Source organism: Miscanthus floridulus, chromosome 9 (genome assembly GCF_019320115.1).
Source record: "Miscanthus floridulus cultivar M001 chromosome 9, ASM1932011v1, whole genome shotgun sequence".
Lineage (NCBI taxonomy): Eukaryota > Viridiplantae > Streptophyta > Magnoliopsida > Poales > Poaceae > Miscanthus > Miscanthus floridulus.
In genome coordinates, this window is record NC_089588.1 from 28544712 (window position 1) to 28551586 (window position 6875).

Consider the following 6875-nt stretch of genomic DNA (forward strand, 5'->3'; position numbering starts at 1 on the left):
TAGAACGAATGAAAGGCCACCACTACCAGACTCAGGACCATTCCTGATGGTTCTATTTATTCCGGACGGTTTTCTGAAAACCGACAGGATTAGGTGTAGTTCCTGTCGGCTGAGTAAAAAACCGATAGGAAATACACTTATTTCTCCTGTCGATTGTGTAGTTACCGTCAGGAAAACGAAAACGGTCACGAACTAGGGCCGCCCAGCACACAAATATCCCCATCCACAGAAGTCCTAACCATATCTTATTGTTCCGCTTCGGCTCCCTACGCGCCGCCGCCCCTTCGCGCAGCCACGGGCTCCTCCCCATCCACGCCGCCACCCACGCTTCCTCCCCATCCACGACGTGGGCTCCAACAGTGTCGCCTCCCTAGCCCTACGCAGGGGCGCACCTCCACCTGTGGCAGCTCCACCGATTGTCATCATCTCCACCAACCGGCGCCCAGATCCAGATGAGAGGACGTCGCCGCCGCGTATTCGTAGGCGAGGCACAAGCGGAGGGAGAGGTAGTGGTTCGCTTCCCGGCCCGGCCCAGCACCGCTATAGCTCGGGCGCGTCTCATCTCACCATAGCCCCCACCCAGAGGCGAGTTCTGCAGGTCTACGACCGTGCTGCAACACGGGCCGGGGCTGAGCTTGTTCGTCCAAGCCACCGTGTCGCCTCCAGGTCCACAGATGTCGAGCTCCTCCAGAACGCCAGTGCTCCCATCCGAAGGCAGTGGCGGACCCAGTGGGTAGTCCAGGTAGGCCCAGGACTACCCACAAATTTTGCCCAAAATTCTATTACTACTCTTCAGAAACCGGCGAGGGATCGAACCGGGGACCTCCTGCCTCAGGCTGCAGCGCGCTTACCAGTCCAGCTACGAAAGTTTGTTGGATAGGCGATACCCGCAACCCTATTTAATAAGGGAAAACAGGGAAAAAATACCTTGATATGCTAAATCATATCATAAACGACTTTCTTTACCAGTATTGAGAGAGTATTTATGTAAGTTTCGAACCTTTTAAATGTATTATCGTAATTTGGTTAATTTATAGCTATGTTTGCCGAACTTTTTATTTGGATTTTATAGTATTACACATGATTTTTTTTACTAGGACTACCTTGGTCTCAGATCCTGGGTCCGCCACTGTCCGAAGGTGAGGCCCTGCTGCTATTTCTCAGATCTGCTAGGCATTTTTTTTTCTCAAATACATAGATCTGCTAGGGATGAATCGGTACATGCATTGAACTTTATTGTTGAATAGTTGGAGCACTGCCATATGCAAGTTGAAGCTCTGTACACATCGATTTCAACGAAATTAAAATTGTCTCTGCTCTTGCATTTGGTTGTAATTGATTTTTGCCATGGACGAGATGCATGCTTGATTTATTAGTGTTTTTGCAATGGCAGACAACTAAAATACAATTCCCATGATCTGTATGAACTAAAATATAACTGAAATTTGGTGCTAGCGTATCCTTAATGTCTTCTCTGATCTAGGGCTAGCTGCTGATTGGGAGCAGAGCAGCTTGGATTTTTCAGAAGCAGATCTAGTGCTAGCTTGTGACTGGGACGGTCGACCAGAGTGGAGCAGGATGGATTTTCAGATCCTGTTGCTTGTATTATCTCCACAAGGTAATTATCTGAAGGGACCGAGATTATTTCCTCCTCTTTTAGTTTCCATAATCATGATTCTGCAACTTTTAGATTAAGTTAGGTTTGTTCAGATTGAGATATAGAGGATAGATTGGTTGATCACATAAAAAATCAGGATTCATCTTGGTTGAGATCTTGCTCGATGTTCAGAGTAAAATGTGAATGCACAATGACTTTAGAGTAAAATGTGAATGCACAATGTTCAGAGAAAAAAAACAATGCTGCTTGATGTGTTACAAATGGCGAGTGAAATAGTTTGATGTTTTTCACACCAAAGATCGGTTTCCTTTCTCTGTCATGTAACTATGTTTGCTCAGTCACTCCTTCATGGGTTCTTTTTGGTGTTTTATTAGGTTTTAAATTTAAACTTCCAGGTTGCTAATTGTCCTCCACACCTTATTTTGTCTTTTGGATCGGTTACTCCTTGAACTGGAATCTATTTTCTTTGTAGTACTCTTTGAAAACATATCTACCTGGTCTGAAAATTTCATCCACGCCATGTCTTTGTTTTGACATAACAACACAATTTCTATTGTTGCGCATTATTTTTTGTGTATTTATGTTTTCAAGGTGGCAACATGTGGGAGAAGATGGCAACCAATATTCGGAAGGTGACCTCAGAGGTGTGTGGAGTAACCAAAGGAAGTGGAGGCGATGCTAAAGATATTTGGTGGTGGAACGAGGAAGTCTAAAGGGTTATTAAGAAGAAAAAAGAATGCTATAGACGCTTGTACCATGACAGGAGTGTGGACAACATAGAGAAGTACAAAATGGCAAAGAAGACTGCAAAGCGAGTTGTAAGTGTGGCAAATGGTAGAACGTACGAGGATCTTTATCAACATTTGAGTACGAAGGAAGGAGAGAAGGAAATTTATAGGATGGCTAGGGTTCGATAGAGAAACACAAGGGACTTCAACCAAGTTAAGTGTATTAAGGATGAAAATGAGCATCTCTTGGTGAAGGAGTGTAGGGGACCATGACGCCTAAGAGGGGGGGTTTGAATTAGGCAACTTAAAATTCTACTTCTAAACTATGGCCTCTTTTTCTACCCTTAGCAAAACCTATGTAAAAGATAAACTATCTAAATGTGCAACTACGGTTTTGCTAGTTTGTTGCTATCTCTACCGCAAAAGGAGTAATGTAATCAATATAAATGCGGAAGCTAAAGAGCAAGGTAGAGATATGCAAACTCCTGTCAACGACTCCGGTACTTTTACCGAGGTATCGAGAAGCGCGCAAGCTTTCTTCTAGTCCTCGTTGGAGCCCCTCGCTAGGAATCCCTCGCAAGGGCCAAGCTCTCGGTCAAGTAACTCCATGGATAGCCTCGACCTTCCCCACGCCCAAGTGGGTCTCCGACGTGCCTTTCGGCAAGCCTCTCCCGGATGCTCCACGCCGTCTTCACTATCAAGCTTCCGGCCGAAACGCCGCGGGCCTTGTTCCCTCCGGTATACGGTGGCGGCCACACCACAAACACGGTTGGTGTGATCTCGCAAGACTACAAGCCCCACCGATGTACAACAATGGTGCGCGCAAGCACCGAGTGGTAAGAGGTATGTAAACCTCACTAAACACTAAGCCTAAACCTAGAGCAAGCGCATAAGCAGTGGTCTAATCAACCTAAGCACTTCGCAAAGCACCTATGCTAATCACCTAATGAATCACTAAGTACTATGCAAGTAGAGATCACTAAAATAGTGTGTCAACACCCTTGGTATGTTTTCTCAGCTCCACTTTCTTCAAATGGCCAGTTGCGGGGTCTATTTATAAGCCCTACTGAGAAAGTAGCCGTTAGGGACGAAATCCCGCTTTACTGCTATTAATCGGACGCCGCTATCGTCCTGACCAGACGCGTCCGGTCATCCCGACCGTTAGAGCAGCGAACAACTGACCGGACGCTGCCAGCATTCGGTCAGATGCCACTGGATGCGTCCGGTCGCAATTTCACCGCTCTAGAACCTTTTTGTACTCGATCGGACGCTGCAGTCTGCGTCCAGTCAATTTGCCACCAGCGTTCGATCGCTGCTGCTGACGCCTTCTGTTGTTGAGCCTCTTGATCGGAGCGTCTGGTCGCTATACTCCAGCGTTCGGTTCAGCGTCCGGTCAACTTTGTGAACTCGTTTCTTCATGATATTGCGTATGGCTTGGTTCCTATCTTCGTGCTTGGACTTTGCTTGATATCTTGGGTCTTCTCTTGTGCTCCTAGGGTTTTGCTTATGGTGTTGATCATCGGATCATCACGTCGCCTTCGTCCAAGTCACGTCTTGCACCCTATTGAACAACAAAACAATCACTTGCAAATTCATTAGTCCAACTTAATTGTGTTGGTCATCAAACACTAAAATCCAAAATAAATGGGCCTAGGGTTCATTTTTCTTACAAGGATCCAACATCGATGGCAAGAGTATTTTGACAAATTATTCAATTGTGAGAATACGGACACAACCTTTCAGTTGGATGACTCTTTTGATGGCACCAATAGGAGCTTTGTGTGGAGAATCCAAGAATCTAAGGTCAGAGAGACATTGAAAAGGATGAAAGGAGGTAAGGCAATGGTATCGGATGGTATCCCAATCGAGATATGGAGATGCCTCAGGGACATAGCTACAGTATGGCTAACCAAGCTGTTCAACCATGTTTTTTTATCGAACAAGATGACTGACGAGTGGAGGAGAAGTATATTGGTACCGATCTACAAGAATATAGGGGATATTCAAAGTTGTACTAATTACCGGGGAATTAAGTTGATGAGCCATACTATGAAGCTATGGGAGAGAGTTATCGAGCATCGCTTAAGAGCAATAACACGGGTCTCTATGAACCAATTTGGTTTCATGCCAGGAAGGTCAACTATGGAAGCCATTTTCTTAATAAGACAAGTTATGAAGCGGTATAGGGAGAAAAAGAAGGACCTACACATGGTTTTTATTGACTTGGAGAAGGTTTATGATAAAATACCAAGTAATATTATGTTGTGGGCTTTGGACAAACATAAAGTCCCAACAAAGTATGTCGGGTTCATTAAGTACATGTACAACAATGTTGTGACTAGTGTTCGAACAAGTGATGGAGACACGGATGACTTCCCAATTAGGATAGGACTACATCAAGAGTCAGTTTTGAGCCCTTATCTGTTTGCCTTAGTGATGGATGAGGTCACAAGGGACATACAAGGGGGCATCCCTTGGTGTATGCTTTTCACGGACGATGTAGTGCTAGTTGATGAAAGTCGGACATGAGTGAATAAAAAACTGGAGTTATGGCAGAAGACTTCGGAGTCCAAATGTTTTAGACTAAGTAGAACTAAAACTAAGTATATGAGATGTGACTTCGGCACTACTACTCGGAAGGAGAAAGATATTAGTTTGGAAGGTCAACTAGTGCTTAGGAAGGATATCTTTCGATATTTATGATCAATGCTACAGAGAGACGGGGATATTAATGAAGATGTTAGCCATAGAATCCAAGCAGGGTGGATGAAGTGGCACCAAGCATCTGGTGTCCTATGTGACAAAAGGGCACCACAGAAGCTAAAAGATAAGTTTTATAGGATGGCGATTAGACCTGCTATGTTGTATGGTGCAGAATATTGGCCTACGAAAAGGCGACATGTTCAACAGATAAGTGTCGCAGAAATGCGTATGTTGCATTGGATTTGCGGTCATACAAGAAGGGATCGAGTTCGGAACGATGATATACGTGATAGATTAGGGGTAGCACCAATTGAAGAAAAGCTTGTCCAACACCGGTTGAGATGGTTTGGACATGTCCAACGGAGACCTCCAGAGACACCGGTGCGTAGTGGAATCCTAAGTCAGGATAGTAATGTGAAGAGAGGCAGAGAAAGACTGATGTTGACTTGGGTAGAGACAATAAAAGGAGACTTGAAAGGATGGAATATACCCAAAGACTTAGCTTTAGATAGGAGTGATTGGAAAACAGCTATTCACGTGCCTGAACCTTGATTACTTCTGCTGGGTTTCAACTCTAGTCTACCCCAACTTGTTTGGGACTTAAAGGCTTTGTCGTTGTTGTTGTTACGTTTTCAAGGTTTCGACTATACTCATTGGTAACGTAAGGCAAATGATCAAATAGTTCAAGATTAATTGTTGTGGCTTTAGAATTCAATCTGTAACCAGCAGTCTATATTTTATCTTAAAAAAACCCCGCAGTCTATTACTGTGTCTACAAGCAGCAAAAGCCGGCACAGCGTAGCGCACCCAATGTGCTTAGTATAACTTAACCTTGATGAGTTTTAGCAATTTAAGCAAGTCCATTATTTTTATTCTGTTCTTTCTCAAAATAACAATGCTCCAACTTCATTAGTTTTTTTTTTCTTGTTCAGAGTAGTATGGTGAAAGTAATAAAAGGGAGTATTGTCGCCAGGAACCTTGGTGATAATTTGATACAAAAGGTAGGGTTGGGTGCTATGACCAAATTTCTGTACAATTTGTTCTTATCAAATACAAATTTTCTCATAGTTGTCATCTCTTTTCTTCTATTAATTACTGCATTAGTTTTTCTACAGTCAGTCATTGTTATCTGGTATATTTTGATTATGAGATAGGAGCCTGCACATACTTGGTGATTTAGTACTGAAGCTCATTGCAAATTTATTATCAGATTTTCTGTGAAAAATGCACATACTCTATTTCTTCACATCTGAGAAGTGACTGAAATTGTCTACATTGTGTTGGTACATGCTGATGCCTTCAATTTTTTTTTTCAATTCAGAACTAATATAGGTGGCATGGCACATTGTAGAAATATCAAAGGTGGATGCTTCTTTGTTATATTCTGGGCACCTTGCAGATTCATAACCAATATATGTATATGACATGTCGAAGCAAATAGCTGATCTAATAAATTTTATTTTATTTTACCGCAGCAAATTCATAGCTGTAGATAACCTTTAGTGTAGTTAACTAGAAGTCATATTGAGGTGTCATTGATTTGAAGTTCTCATTCAGACTTTTGTGCAATATTCATTTTTTCATTCTAATGCCAATAACTTGATGGATGGATCTGAACTTTATGTATAAATAATGCAGCTGAGGTTGTGATTAAGGATAAGGTCTGCTCCTGTATTTTTTTTTCCTTAGTTGGTATCCTGAAGGCGTAACCGTTAGGAATTGGCCAACAGTTTAGTCCAGGGCTATCCTCAGACCGTCAGGAAATAGTGATCTTCCTTGTGGCTGACAGGAATATGTTTCCTGACGGTTTCTGGCCGACAGGTAGT